The 15,815-nt window shown below is 40.4% G+C and overlaps 1 non-coding gene across 1 annotated transcript; it reads right to left on the reverse strand.

Moving 5' to 3' along the window:
• Positions 1–12,756: 12,756 nt before the first annotated feature.
• Positions 12,757–12,837, reverse strand: TRNAS-UGA. Its single transcript has one exon. It is a non-coding gene; the product is annotated as a tRNA-Ser (tRNA).
• Between the last annotated feature and the right edge of the window lie 2,978 nt (positions 12,838–15,815).

A 15,815-nucleotide genomic window follows, 5' to 3' on the forward strand; every position in this document is an offset into this window, starting at 1 on the left:
AAAAGTTGCTATGAGTCCCATTTGACTCAATGATACATAACAACAACAACCACAACATATGCATGGTGCTTATAAGAGCAGTGAATGTTAGTGCATATTCATGTATTGTTGTTAGTTGATTATTGACCCATCCTGCCCCAGCATTCTGATTATTTATATATTTGAGTCCACTGTTTACACCACTGAGGGTTTTCCTCTTTTTGTTGTCCCTCTATTTCACTAGCCATGATGTCCTTTTCTAGTGATTGGTCTTTCTTCATGATAGTAAGCAAGCTAAGTCTTACCATCCCCACTTCTACTGGACCTTTGTTCTTATTCTGTTTCTTCCAGAACTAATTTTCCCATGTCCCTAGAAGGCCACAGTATATTAAATAGTCCTTATAACATCATATTTGAATAGAGACATTTTCTATATCCTTTCATTTTCATTGTTCAGCTTAGATGAATGAAGAGACTGAAAAGGTCCTGGCCTGAGCCTGGCACATCTCAATCATCAGTGATACCTTTACCTTAAAAAATGCTAATAGGCCCTTTGTAGCGGATTTGTTGATAAGTTATCTGATTTGCTATGGTTGCTTCCATGAATGTTGATTTCTTGTTCAAGTAGAGTATAATTACAGACAAACTTTTTCTTCCCTTTTCATGTTGTTATTTATCAGTTCAGTTTTGAAGATATGTGTTTTTGCCACGTTCTGTTACATTCCGCATTGAAGTTTGTGGTTTTGGGCCATCAACAGTAATGCTTCAAGTCATTTTCCCTTTCAGCAAGCAAGATTGTGTCATCTGAATGTTACAGGTTGTTAATTAGTCTTTCTCGAATATTGATGCCATGTTTGTCCTAAATCTAGTTTCTTGGATTATTTATTCAGTGTACACAGTTGTTGTTATTTTCATTGTTATGTGCTGTCAAGTCGCTTGTGACTTATAGCAAACCTATGTAAAACATACGTAACCCTTGCTCTATCCTTTGCCAATCTGATTGTCTCCGACATGCCTATCCTCATTACCCCAGTGACGGAATCAATCCATCTTATTGAGGGTCTTGCTCTCCTGTACTATCCCTCCACCCTCCCAAGCATGACATCCATCTTCAAAGACAGATCCTGCCTTGCAACATGTTCAAAGTATGTCAGATGAAGCTTCAGAATCCTTGCCTCCAAGAAACATCCTGGCTTCACCCTCTCCAGGAAAACTTGTTTGTTTTCCTAGCAGTCCATGGTATATTCAATACTCTTCTCCAGCACCACAGCTCAAAGGTATTAAGTCTTCTATTCTCCCTAGTCATTGTCCAGCTCTCTGATGCATAACAAGTGATGGCAAAGACCATGGCCTGTATCAAGTGCACCTTAGTCTCCAGACTAACACCATTACTCCTCAGTACCTTGGAGAGGTCTCTCACAGCAGACTTTACCAATGCAATTCTTCTTTTTTATTTCCTGGCTGCTGGTACCAAGAGTGTTGCTTGTAGACCCAAGCAAATTGAAGTTCTTAACAATCTCAATCTCTTCATCATCCATCATAATGCTCTCAGTTGGCCCAGTGGTGAGAAGCTTTGTTTTCTTAATGTTGAGCTTCAATCCATATTGAAGGCTACAGTCCTTGACCCTCTGCCACAAGCACTTCAGGTCCTCCTCAGTTTCAGCAAGCAGGGTTGTGTCATCTGCATAGCATACACACAGTGAAAATGTATAATCTTGCTAAACACATCACCCCATTTGTTATATTATTTTACTGTGGTGATGTATGTACTGCTCTGGTGCTGGACATTATGCCACCAATACTTTAGATAGCATCAGAGTCTTCTCACCAGGTAAACAGCTTTTAGAAGAACCTTCAGATTCAGACAGGTATACTTGGTGACACTTTCTAAAGTCAGCCAATAAAAGCGTTATGGATAACAAAGAATATTTACTAATTAAAATGTCCATTTACTCATCAACTGAAAGTCACTGCCTTTGAATTGATTATTATTACTGTCAAGTTTATAGGACAGAGTAGAACTGCCGCATAGGGTTTCCAAACTTGTAAATCTTTATAGAAGTAGACCTCCCATCTCTCTCCTTCAGAGCAGTTGGTGTATTCAAACTGCTGACCTTTAAGTTAGCAGTCAAGCACTTTAACTACACTTTACTTATCATTCCACCACTATCTATTGGACTCCATCTGTCCAGAACATCACACAAAGAACCTATAGTAAACTGTCACAGACACTGACAGTAAGTATCTATCACTCTAGGGTTGTAGTCCAACAAGTAAACAGGAAATTTATCCAACAATAGATATTGAAATAAAAAAACGCCATTGCTCTAAGGGAACATTCCAACACATTGAGAGGAATCTATAATACAGTGTTGTAAGCGCTATGCAAAACTAAGGATTTTACCTAAGAAAGAGAAGTAAAGTTTATGGAGCCGAGGAAATTTTCCCAAAGGAAACAATATTTAAAGTGAAAATTGACAGAATGAGGAGTTAGGGCAATAAAAGAGGCTTTCCAGACCAGGTATCATGCATAGCAAAGCCCAGGAACTACTGTCTTGTCCATAAGGGATAGAAATCGCTCTAGATTCTCTAATTCTTTGAAACTTAAAGGTCTGCATGGTGTTTATTTCTGTATCTCCCGTTCTAGCACGGTACTCAGCACACTGATGATACTTATAAAATAATTCTGAATGCAATTTGAACCAAAACTCACGAGGTTACTGGTTTCAACTTTTAAGCACAACCTACACTCAAGGCTCTTAGTCAAGATTCTCTCTCTTCAAATATCTGAAATTCTGAAAATTTATTCTCACACTGATGCACAGAATTGACTCCATCATGACAATGGTTTAACAATAATATTCCCTTTAAGCAAAGGTTACTAGAACAGACATACAGAAATATGAAACAGGAAGGGAATTGAAATGCAGAGGGGGAGGGAAAACACATGCATCAGAAACTTAGGGGATGTACTAACCACAGGACCAGAAAGTCAAGATAAGCTGCCTCAGCCCTTAAAACGACTAGGGAAACCATCCATAGAATAACAAAGTATAAAAGCAGAGAAAATGTACCGTGTTTTAAAATTGATACAATAGCAAACACATGGATGATTTAAAGAGCTATTTTATTTTGACGATTGACTGTTAGGTGAACTGCTGATTTGGGTACTGACACATGTCTTCAGCGCAGTTTAGAGCTAAAGAGTGAGACTTTAAAATGACCTGAATCACAACCATAAAAGCAAAGAAAGACAAGGCACCATTCTTTGCATCAAACATCCATTCCACATTTCATTATTGATCAGCCTTCTGAGAGAAAATCCAATTATTAGCTCCATTCTCCAAAAGAGGAAACTTAGAACCAAATCACTGGAGATCACAGAGTTAGGAACAGGGAAGAGACTGTCTTTTTATAACTGAGACAAAATGTTGGCTTCTGGGCCGAGTGAAGTTAGTACCTATCGGAGTTTAGGTCCAGGACTTGAAGTTGAAGTATGCTCAGGCATGGCTGTCACCTGGACCCACAGAAATCGACAGAGTGAGAGGAATACAGTAGGACAACAGGCTGAGCTTGGACGTGCTCCTTCAGTGCTGCTCACAGAGCATGCATAGATGTGTGGATGGCGAAGGCTTATTGGCTTGAGGAACAGGAAATCATGGGGACCCCTGGCTTGTACAATGACTTGGCCCCATGTGAGAGGCAGCTAGCACTAAGGGAGGAGATAAACAGGTGTGGAACGCAGGGAGCAGTGTGGACTCCGGAGCCTGCAGCTGACGCCCCTTTGAACCTAGCCAAAAATGGCTGGGAATGACTGACCAGAACCCATCAGATGAAGAGAAGATGATCCATGCTGTGAACTAGGGTAGATTGCTACCACCTAATGGCTTGCTCTTGACTGCACTTTGCTTATAGATGCTGACATTCAAAGTGGAACAGAGGATCCTTCAGCAAAATGGACATTCTTGCTCCCTCAGAGCACTGGTTTAACAGGGATGGACAAGTCAGCAATTGGCTTAGGCAAAAGGGAGGATATGAGCCACGGGGCATGAAGTCACTGGTTTACATGGTTTCATGGAAGTAGCTGTTGGTGTAATGATTGGAAGGGAGGCAAAGGAACAAATCCACAATATGAAAGAATGCAATTTAATCTAAATGAAAGACTGTAGGGAATATAATACTCATGCTTAAGAAACAATATATATGAGTGGTAAAAGTATTCATAAAATTTTTTAAGCCCAGTAAACAAACTCTTCACAATGTTTCTGAAAAAAAACAAAGAAATGGGCTGGTGAAGGAGAATGTGTATGGATTGGTGAGGGGAATAAAATAGTTAATTTGTGAGGACCGTGTTGCCCTAGACTCCCACTCAGTGTTTCTCTTGAGTTCCTATAGCGACAACTTCTCTACAGTGTCTCCAATCCCAGAATCTCTTACAAGCCAACTTCTCCTTGTTTCTCCCAGAATCAGTAGGCTTCAAACACTGACCTTTAAGCTTTCCTCCACTTCACCTTCAAGTCTCCTGATATGAGAGGACAAATCTCCAGTCACACTTCACCTCCTCTTCCAACTTACAGTTCAGAGAGAGCTCTGTGTCCATATGCTGTTGCTAAAAAAGGAACTTCCTTCAAAGTACAGGGCTCCAGAGCATAGTAGTTGCCCAATAAACTTGAGTTTCTTTTCTTAGCAAGAGGCACAATTGTAACATCTCAAAAACCAAACCAAACTGTCAAATTCATTGCCGCGGGGTCAAGACTGATTCAAAAACTGACCCTCCAGGAGGTTTTTGACGCTACAAATCACATGGGAAGAAATTGTCTTTCCCCCACAGAGTCACAGGTAGACGTGAACGGACAGGGAGCCACTACCTATGAGTCAGCAGTACAGCTTCTCGTCTCGGCCCCCATGCCACCTCAGTTAAGACTCAGGAAAATGTTAATCACTTTCAGGCTAGTGTTTCTGCAAATACACCAAACCACCTCTCCCTGACTGTGATATTTCAGAATCCACCAGAGATGGCTTGAGGGTGCAGAAAGGAAAATGCAACCAAGTTCATTACAAGCCCCAAACAAGACTCAAGGATATTGTAAGGTGACATCATGCTGGATGATCCTTCCATAAGTATTCAGAAGCTATAAATGATGTCAGAGCTGCTGATGTTGGTATGGAAACAACTCCTAGCTAACCCCTTTTGTGGGTTTTCAGAAGCTGAAGATTGGCCATCTTCCTCCTACTGAAACTTTGTGCCTTTGGGTTGGCCATGTGGCTTTTTTGGCCCCTAGGCTACCAGAGCTCAAGGCTGAAGAGCTAGAGAAACTTTCCTCACTTGCTTGGTCCTGGTCCCTCCTCGGCCCTGAGGTACCATTTCCGTTGGTTCCCCTTTTCTTCAGTACGTTTGTTCAAGGATTTAGCTTAAAAATTGGGTGAGATAAACTGGCCTTTACAGAGCAGGACAGATACCAAAGGATGCAAACAACAGCTAAGCTGAGAGGTGGCTGGGGCAGAAGATAGAGACTCCTGGTGGATCCAGCTTGCCACACCCAGCCCCGGTCACCATAAGCCTGCACTCACAGGGCGCTACAGATCCAGTCTTAAGAACTCTTAGTGTGTGGTCCTGGAGGAAGCCAGCCACCTGACAAAAATCAATAGAGAAGTGCTTGGCATGGTTAGGATAGCCCATGGCTACACTGGATGCATCTGCCAAGGCTTTGGCACCAGAAGGGTGCTTGTAAGGCAAAAGCTGGACCGTGTAGGATTGGATTGGGCTAGAATTGACTGGATGAGTCTGGGTGAGGCAGGAAGGGGCTCAGGCTTACTCTTTAGCTTCCTACTATCCTGAGCATCACTTACCCCTTTAACTCCATTCTGGTCATGTGTTGTCCTTGCCTGTGGTGAACTCCTCTTGTGAGAACTATGGTGCCCAGTCAGCCACACAGGATGGATTAAGGATGATACCAGGGGTGGTGCTTCTACTGGAGGAACTAGGAGAAAGGGGAAAACTAGGACCTTCTGGATGCATAACCCTTGGGAAAGGTTGTCATGGATTATACTGGCACTTTTCCTTCATCTTCCTGACAGAACAGAAATCTTGAATCCATTAAACCCTCAGTGCAGAATTTCACCAACTACTATCTTTACAGATAAGGAACTCTGGTAGCTTAGTGTGGAGGAGTTTTGCTGCCAATTCAAAGGCAAGAGGTTCAAGTTCATCAACTGCTCAGAGGGAGAAAAATGGGTAATATTCTCCCCTGTGATTTACTGTTTTGGAAAACCCACTGGAGGGTCACCTATGAGTGGGTTCTGACTGGACAGGACAAAACATTCTTCTATCTAGGGAGCACCGGTGGCTTGGTGTTATGGAGTTGCTCTGCCAACGTGTAAGGTTAGTAATCCCTTTTCTGTAAGAGGAAGAGTGGCAGTCACCTCCCCCATGATTTATAGCCTCTGAAAATCCACAGGTAGGTCAGTGATGAGTCGATTCCAACTCATCAATATATAACAACAACAATAATAGAATTAAGGTATGTTAGTATAGAATTTTAAAATATTTTTGCTTCTTGGGTTTCTTACCAGCTTGGATTAAAAAAAAAAAATCACGCTGTATAGTTTTCTAAGTAGTAAAATGGAAGCCACACTTACTTGCTCCCAATTCCTCAAATCTATGAAATATTGATGAGATACCACAAAGAGCTATTTTGCAAAGTGGTACAGATTATAGAAACCAATATTGACTTTGCTATTTGTTAATCTTACTTTTTTTTAATTATAGAAAAAAATTACCCTGTGAGAAAAAAACCACTAAAACCTTGCCAAAAAATCTTCCGTAGAAGGTGTTAATGATGAAAAAAAGTTAAGATTTTAAGCTTTACAGAAACAAAAAAAGTATTTGTTACTGTTTTCTTGAATCTCAGAGTTACTTGGTCTAACATTTTGTATACATTTTAATGGAGAATTTTTTCATTGTATACAATGGCAAACTTAAGGCCTTTAATTATATGCCAGAATCCCTGAGTGAAAGAGCTCAGTATTTGAGAGCTTTGCTATACAACTCCTTATTTAAAAGAGAAATTGCAAACCCATTAGCTTTGTGCTGCTTTTATTTCAAATTTAAAAGAACACACTGTCCAATGGGAAAAATCAATAGCCCTGACATAATGAAAATATAATTAATTGAAAATTACATTTAACCCTTTGAAGTACTATCCCTTATGAGACTCATCAAGGAATTAATTTAGTGTAACAGTTCAATTGACTGTGACACTTATTATACCTAGTGGACCTATTTGAATAAATTGATAACTTGTTCCATTACAACATTTAAAAGCCCCAAACAAATCTCTCTGGAAGAGGAATAGAAGCAAGTCCTCAAATAGAATTGAGTTCTTCACTGATAAGGGCCCTACAACTTAGTCTAAAATTTATGAACTGAACAATGGCCCAGTGGCAAGAAGAAGTTGCACTGCAACTTCTCAAGGCTCACGGTTCGAATCGACCAGCTACTCCATGGAAGGGTGGGCAATCTCCTCCTGAGTGATTAGCTGCCTCTGAAAACCCTTCAGAAGGTCAGCTATGGGTTGGTTTCAGCTCTATGGTACACAACAACAACAACAACATGACATAGTTGATATCTTCCTATTAATGAGTCTTTTTCCTCTCTCCCTTAATTCATTCTTCTCAGGTAAATGTTGCTGAGTTAGGAGTTCCAGGTGAATTGTACATTGAAAGTTACAGGTCATCCAAGATTATTTCACTTGGGGATTCCCTGAGTGGGGTAAGCTTACTCCGCTAGGCTGCTACCTGAAGGATTGACAGTCTGCCGAGAGGCTCCTCAGTGGAAAGGCCTGACGACCTACTCTAAAAATTCAGTCCACTGAACACTCAAGAGAGTACAGCTCTTCTCCGACACACATGGGATCCTTCTAGAATAATTTAGATGGCAACTGATTGCCTGTAAGTAATTTAGAGATTCTTAGTGATGGAAATAGAATAGTGCATTCCTTGCAAGAGTGAAGTGCATAAAAGGATGGGTTTATTCTTAGGTTTCTGTTTGCTTGGGTGGGGTTTTCTTGTGATTTCTGGAAGCTTAATTGAAAGGTTCTTCTTTAGAACTCACCAGTGTCTCCAAGGAATGAAGACAAGACAGTTTGCTACCATAAAGGCTGGAAAAAATCTGGAAACCCTACTGTGCAGTTCTCCTTTGTCCTCAAAAAGTGCTTATGGTTCAGAAGTTCATTGAAAGCAATAGGTTTAGCAAAACTACCTCTGAAAATATTTCTTAAGTGTGGTGAAATGAGGCTATTGATGAATTGTTCATTGTTTACCAGACATTAGGGGCATTCTTTTTTTTTTTTTTTGTCTTTTAAAGATTATTCTGTGTGTGCACAGTCAAATCAGAGCTGACTGGTACAGGAGGAGATTGCCCCTGGTGGATTTGAATCATGCACCAGGATTGTAGTGCAGCTACTTGCCTTTAGGCCACCAGAGCTCCCCAAAGGGGGCATTGTTAGCGAAAGACAATAACCTCAACCTAATCTGTAACCTGAGTCATGTGAAACTAAAGTTAGTTACTAGATCTGGACATAATCATCATTATTTGCTGCATAATTGCCTCTATTTCTTTTATTCCTCCTATCAACTAAAATGACTGACACTGCCTAACAACATGCCTGAAGTATCAGAGATGAAGCTTTGACTTCTTTCTCTCTAAGGAACATTGTAGTTGCATGCCCTTCAAGACAGATTTATTTATTCCTTTTGGCAGTCCATGGTATAGTCAATGCTCTTTGTCAGCTACACAGTTTAAAGGCATCAATTCATCTTCAGGCTTCTTTATTCACAAACTTTCCGATGCATATAAAGTACTTGAAAGTATCATGTATATTTTTACCTCAATCTTTAAACTGACATCCTTGTTCTTCAGCACTTTAAAAAGGTCATTGGCAACAGACTAACCCAATATATTATGTCTTTGGGTTTCCTGGACAATTGGTTGAAGAGATGCATATTTGATCACATTCCAAAAAAAAAGGAGACACTACAGACTGGAAATTTTGAACAATATCATTAATGTCATATGCAAACAAATATTGCTGAAGATCATCCAAAATCAGCTACAAGTGTACAATGTACAATAGGTACAGTGACAGAGAACTTCCAGAAGTTCAAGCTGGGTTTAAAAGAGGCTGTGGCTCAAAGGATATAATTGCTGATGTGAGATACATCTTGGCTGAAAGCAGAAAATAGCAGAAGAATGACTCTTTATGTTTTATTGACATACAAAGGAATTTGTCTGCGTGGGTCATAACAAATTATGACTAACGCAGAGAAGAATTAAAATTTTGGAACACTTACTTATGCTTATATGAAAGCTATACATAGACCAAGAGCCTGTTGTCAAGATAGAACAAAGGAATGTTGTATTGTTTGGAATTGAGAAAAGTTTGCATCGGGGCTGTATCTTTTCTCCATTCCTATTAAATATGCCTGCTGAACAAATAATTAGAGAAGCTAGATTTTATAAAAGAGAGTGTGGCATCAAAATCCTTTGAACTGTGCTATTGGAGAAGAGTGCTGAATATCTCATGGCTGGCCAAAAGAAGAAACAGATATATTTTGGAGAAGGTGCAGCTTGAGGGCTCTTTGGAGGTTAAGATAATGAATCTTCTTCTTTCATACTTCAGACGTGCAGCTAGATGAGGCATTGGAGAGGGTCATCATGCTTGGAAAGATGGAAGTGGGGTTAGGGAAGGAGAGGAAAACCCCCAATGAGATGGATTGAAATGGTGACTTCAGTAATGGGCTTGAGTGTCTCAGAGATGATGAAGATGGCACAGGATAGGGAAGAGTTCATGGTGGCTGTTCATAGGGTTTCTATGACTTGTACTTGACTTGACAGTACCTAACAACAACAAGAACATCAACAACCTGCATTGTGCAGAAGGCACAACCTTGCTTGCTGAAAGTGAAGAGGATTTAAGGTGCTTGCTGTTGAGGATCAAGAACTGTATCCTTCAAGGATTGCATATCAACCTCAAGAAAACAAAAATCCTCACCACTGTGCCAATGAGCAACACCATGAAAGATGGAGAAACAACTGAAATTGTCAATGACATGATCTCATCATGCTTTGATCTACAATCAGCACCCTTGGTACCAGTAGTTGGGAAAGTCTTCTGTTAGGGACTTCTCTGAACTCTCAAACAGCAGTGATAACACTTCCTGATTCAAGCCATAGGCTTTCAAATTACGTGCTATGCATCTGAGAGCTGGACAATTGAATAATCAATGCCTTTGAGTTATCGTGTTGGAGAGGAAAGCTGAATGGACTGTCAAAAGAACAAAGAGACATGTCTTGAATAAAGTGAAACCAAAGTGCTATTTGGAGGTAAGGATGGCGAAGCTTCATCTCACATACTTTAGGCATGTTGCTAGCAGAGGCTATTCCAAAGTGACATGCTTGGAAAAGAGGGAGGTCAGTGAAGGAGAGGAAGACTTTCAATGTGATAGATTGGCATAGTGACTGCAGCAATGGGCTCAAGCGTGTCAGAAATGATGATGATGACACAGGATATAGGACAGGGTTCAGATATGTTGTCATTATGAGTCACTATGAGGTGTACTTGACAGCACTTAACAATAATCAATTAAAAGACTCTATAGGTCAGAAAAGGCCATGGTACTAGGGATATTTTAGGTAATGTTAGATGGATCTTGGTGGAAAGCAAGGAGTACCAGAGGAATGTCTATCTGAGTTTCATTGATTATACAAAGGTGTTTGACTGTGTGGATCACAACAAACTGTGGCTGACTCTGAGAAGAATGGGAATCCCAGAACACTTGATTGTGCTTATGTGAAACATGATCAGGAGGCAGTCATCAGAACAGAGCAAGGAAACACTGTATGGTTCAAAATTGGGAAGGGTGTACTACAGGGATGTGTCCTATCTCCATACCTTTTCAACAAATGATCCAGAAGGCTGGGCTCTATGCAGAGAAATGTGGTTTCAGGATTGGAGCAGACTTATCAACAATCTGCATTATACAGATGACACAACCCTGGTTGCTGAAACTGAGGAGGATCTGAAGCATTTGCTGTAGAAGGTCAAGGACTACAGCTTTCAATATGAATTGACTCAACATCAAGAAACAAAGATTCTCATCTCTGACAGCATCATGATGGATGATGAAGAGGTTGAGATTGTTAACAACTTTAATTTGCTTGGATCCACAATCAACATTCTTGGTACCAGCAGCCAGGAAATTAAAAGACGAATTGCATTGGGAAAGTCTGCTGTGAGAGACCTCTCCAAAGTACTAAATAGCATCAGTGTCAGTCTGGAGACTAACGTGCACCTGATAGAGGTCAAGGTCTTTGCAATTACTTGCTATACATCAGAAAGCTGGACAATGACTAGGGATGATAGAAGGAGAATTGATGCCTTTGAGCCTTGGTGCTGGAAAAGAGTATTGGCCTTTGGCTGCTAGGAGAACAAATAGGTTTGTCCTAAAGAGGGTGAGACCAGGCTGTTCCTTGAAGGCAAAGAATCTGAAGCTTCATCTTACATAGGTTGGACATGTAGAAAAGTGGTATGAGTCCTTGGAGAGGGACGTCACCCTTGGAAGGGTAGAGGGTCAGTGCAGGAGAGGAAGACCTTTGATGAAATGATTGATTCAATGACTGGAGTAATGGGGGTAGGTGTGTCAGAGACAGTGAGATTGGCACAGGAAAGAGCAGGGTTTAGGGCTGTTGTACATAGGGTCTCTATGAGTCACAGGTGACTCGATGGCACATAACAGCAACAACATGTCAGAGAGTCTACAACATTTTTTTATATATCTAAATAATAACTTTGTAGTCAGCTAACATTATTTTTTAGGGAGGTCTGGTGCTATAGTCCATGGGAAGTTGCACTGTTAACTCAAAATAACACTTCTCTAGCAGTTTAAATGCACCAATCATCATGCAGGAAAAAGATAGGCAGTAGCTCCCATTTAATTTATGCCCTCAGAAAGCCACAGGAGAGTCAACTATGATTCCAAACTGAGTCAACTGCAATAATAATCAACGAAGCTTTAGAATGTAAAGGAACTGGCTAATGGTTCTTTTCCAAATTCAAAATATACTTCTTCTTGTTGTTGTTATGTGCCGTTGAGTCGCCTGCGACTCATAGTGACCCTATGTACAACAGCCCTAAACTCCACTCTGTCCTGTGCCAATCGCACCGTCTCTGACACTCCCATCCCAATTATCCCAGTCACGGAATCAATCCACCTCATAGAGGGCCTTCCTCTTCTGCACTGTCCCTCCACGCTCCCAAGCATGATGTCCCTCTCCAAGGACCGGTCTCTCCTCACAACATGTCCAAAGTATGTTAGACGGAGCCTCAGAATCCTTGCCTCCAAGGAGCCACCTGGTTTAACCCTTTCCAGGACAAATTTGTTTTCCTAGCAGTCCATGGTATTCTCAATACTCTTCTCCAGCACCACAGCTCAAAGGCATCAATTCTCCTTCTATCCTCCTTGGTCATTGTCCAACTCTCATGCATAACAAGTGATTGGGAAGACCAAAGCCTGTATCAAACACACCTTAGTCTCCAGAGAGACACCATTGCTCTTCAGTACTTTGGAAAGGTCCCTAACTGCAGACTTTCCCATGGCAATGTGCCTTTTAATTTCCTGGCTGCTGGTGCCAAGACTGTTGACTATGAAGCCAAGCAAACTAAAGCTGTGTACAATCTCAATCTCTTCACCATCCATCCTGATGCTGCCAATTGATCCCGCTGTGAACAGGATTCGAACCTGCGCAGGTAAACCCCATTGAATTTCAAGTCCAACCCTTAACCACTCGGCCATCACAGCACTTCAAAATATACTTAACATCTCTATTATAACTGTTATTTGACCAGATTCTATTTGGAGAGATAGGGGAAGTGTATTTATTATGTAATTAGCTTAAAATACACTTTTCTAAACACTTTCAAATTAAATACTGTAATTGCTTTACTTTTTATATCACATAAGCCAATGCAGAATCTGTGCAAAAACCAAAAGCAGTCATTCGAACAGAACAAGTGAATACTGAATTGTTTGGAAACAGAAAAGGCATGGGTCAGGGTTGTATCCTTTTAGCTAACCTAAGTTAAATTTGTACATATTAAATTGTATGCTGAGGAAAGAATCCAAGAATCAAGACCACGAGAAGAAAACTGTGGCATCCACATGGGATGGAAGACTTATTTGCAATATGTGGATGTACGACTTTGCTTTGTGAAAGCCAAGAGGACTTGAAGCATTTGCTAAAGAAGATCAAAGACAGATATCAGTCTAGATTATACCTCATTGTAAAGAAAATGCAACTCCTTACCACTGGACCAATAGGCAACATCATTAAAAATGGAGAAAAGTCTAAAGTTGTCAAGAATTTCATTTTACTGGAATCCAAAAATCAACGCCTATGGAAGCAGCGGTCAAGAAATTCAAAGACATAGCACATTGGGCAAATCTACTGCCAAGGACCTCTTCAAAGGGATGAAGAGCAAGGAGGTCAGTTTAAAGATTGAGGAACATCTGATCTAGCCATGGTATTTCCAATCACTTTACATGCATCTGAAAGTAAGACAGTGAATAAAGAAGCCTGAGAAAGCATTGATGCCTCTAAATTGTGGAGGTGACAAAGAATATTGAACATACCATTGACTGTCAAAAGAAATCAAACAAATCTGCTGTTAGGGGAAGTGCAACCAGGGTACTACCTGAGGCAAAGAAGGTGAAACTTCATCTTAGATACTTTGGGTGTGTTGTTAGGCAGTACTAGTCCCTGGAAAGCGACATCTTGCTTGGAAGGTGGGTGATCAGAAGAGGAAGAATTGACAGGACACTGGGCTTAAGGACAGGCGAGAAGGAGAGAAGGCACAGGATCATCCATGCAAGGCTTTGATCTGCTGTAGTGTCACCACGAGTCAAGGTCGACTTGAAGACACCTAACAATAATAACAAGTCAATATACACATCTCCTAAGTCATTTAATGGGGGCCGAGTACGTTTATTTAGGACTTTTTTCTTTTTTTTCCTCTAGAGTCTTCCCCCCCTTTATTTTAATAATTTTAATGAACATTTACAGAGATTTTGGGTTTCTATTCATTCATTGCTGCACTTCTCTTCCCGCCCAGCCCTCCCTCCCCCGCTCCCACCTCCCCAGTTGGCTCCTCTCTTTGAAAAGTAAAGAAAAACTCCCTCCCTGGTACACAATCCCCCCGCACCTCTTCCACCGGCCCAAGTACATTCCACTATGCAACCTTAATTGTGGACTCCTGTGATAACCATAGTACCCTATCATACATTCAAAACAATTATATCACACATGAATTTTAAAACTATTTGATACCTAAGCATTAACTACTAGGCAAACAGCACCAATAGCTGATTTGCGATATCAACGTATGACCTGAAGATGGCAGTAGATCTGCATTAAGAATATTTTTATTTTATTTCTTTTGCAACCTTAATGTCCTCACTTTTCTTAATAAAAAAGCAATTTATTTTCTGCCTTCCATTTCTGCTCTCACCACAAAAATAGATGATCATTTAGAAACTTCTCTCTAGTATGTGTTGTGTATTTATTTTTTTATAGTGGGGCAGGAGGATGTGATAAGATGAAACCGTCATCAGTAGCAAACTTATTATTAAGGTTTCAGCATTTGATTTGGATGAAGAAACAGATATTTAAGATATAAAATGAGTATCACTTGGCAGGATAGCTAAAATATTAAGTAATAGAAGTATCATTCTAAAGGATCACACGTGATAGAGCAATGGATTAAAAATAATTTAGGCAAGCATTACTTTTTGCTTTTATGTTCAAGAGCCAACTTTAAGAGTATATGATAGAGAATCTTGATTTACCAGCATTTATGTCTGAGTGGGGGAGGATAGTGATAAACTCAAGGCAAACTGAATTCCATGTTGAATTTATATCTTAATATTCAGTTCTGGATGCTTCCTTTGCCTTTGTCGTTGGGACGTGGAGGTTCTAAATTGCAGAGGGACTAGCATTATTGTCCAAGAAGAGGCCTCTATTTCTAAGTCAATAGCAAATGCACAGAGATCTTTTCTTGAAGTAGACAACCTCCTCTCTTTCTTGTTTGCCTCTGGCTACAGTGACCACATAGTCAGCAACTATCCAAACTGCATACACTTAAACAACTTTTTTTACAACACTGTCAGAAAAATGTTAAAGTTCCCCAAACACACGACCTCTTCAGGTTTTCCATTCCCATTTTCAGCCAGCCACAGCACAGTCTTGAACAGTACAGGTTGGAATTTTTTTTGTTTTGTTTTTGTTGTTGGGTATTTTTTTAAAAATCAAGGTATGTGTCGGGGTGGAGGAAGGTTGTTACTTTGCACCCTATGTCATGTACATGAGACCACTGCTCTCATTCTACTGAATATCGCATATTGTCACAAAACAATCTATAGTGTTGTTTTCTCTCAGAATCTCAAATGGGAATCAGCACCGCAGTTTAACTTTTGTATCATCAAATTTATTTGGAGCATTTTATTGTTTTTCAAGCTGTGGTTCTTGCTTTCCAACGGCCCCCTTTTCAGGAATATATACAAGTATTAATTATCACATTCTTATCCTGTTTCTCTGAGTCCAAAATTGTAAGAAAATAGAGGTTTCACTGTTCCAATTAAATGTGACCACCCCATATAAGGATGGTTGTTGTTGTTACGTGCCATCAAATCACTTGCAATTCATAGAGACCCTATGTACAACAGCCGTAAACTCTGCTCTGTCCTGTGCCAATCACACTGTCTCCAATACACCCATCCCAATT

This window comes from Elephantulus edwardii, unplaced genomic scaffold, assembly GCF_000299155.1.
Source record: "Elephantulus edwardii isolate Elephantulus edwardi_28Jun2011 unplaced genomic scaffold, EleEdw1.0 scaffold00002, whole genome shotgun sequence".
Classification (NCBI taxonomy): Eukaryota; Metazoa; Chordata; class Mammalia; order Macroscelidea; family Macroscelididae; genus Elephantulus; species Elephantulus edwardii.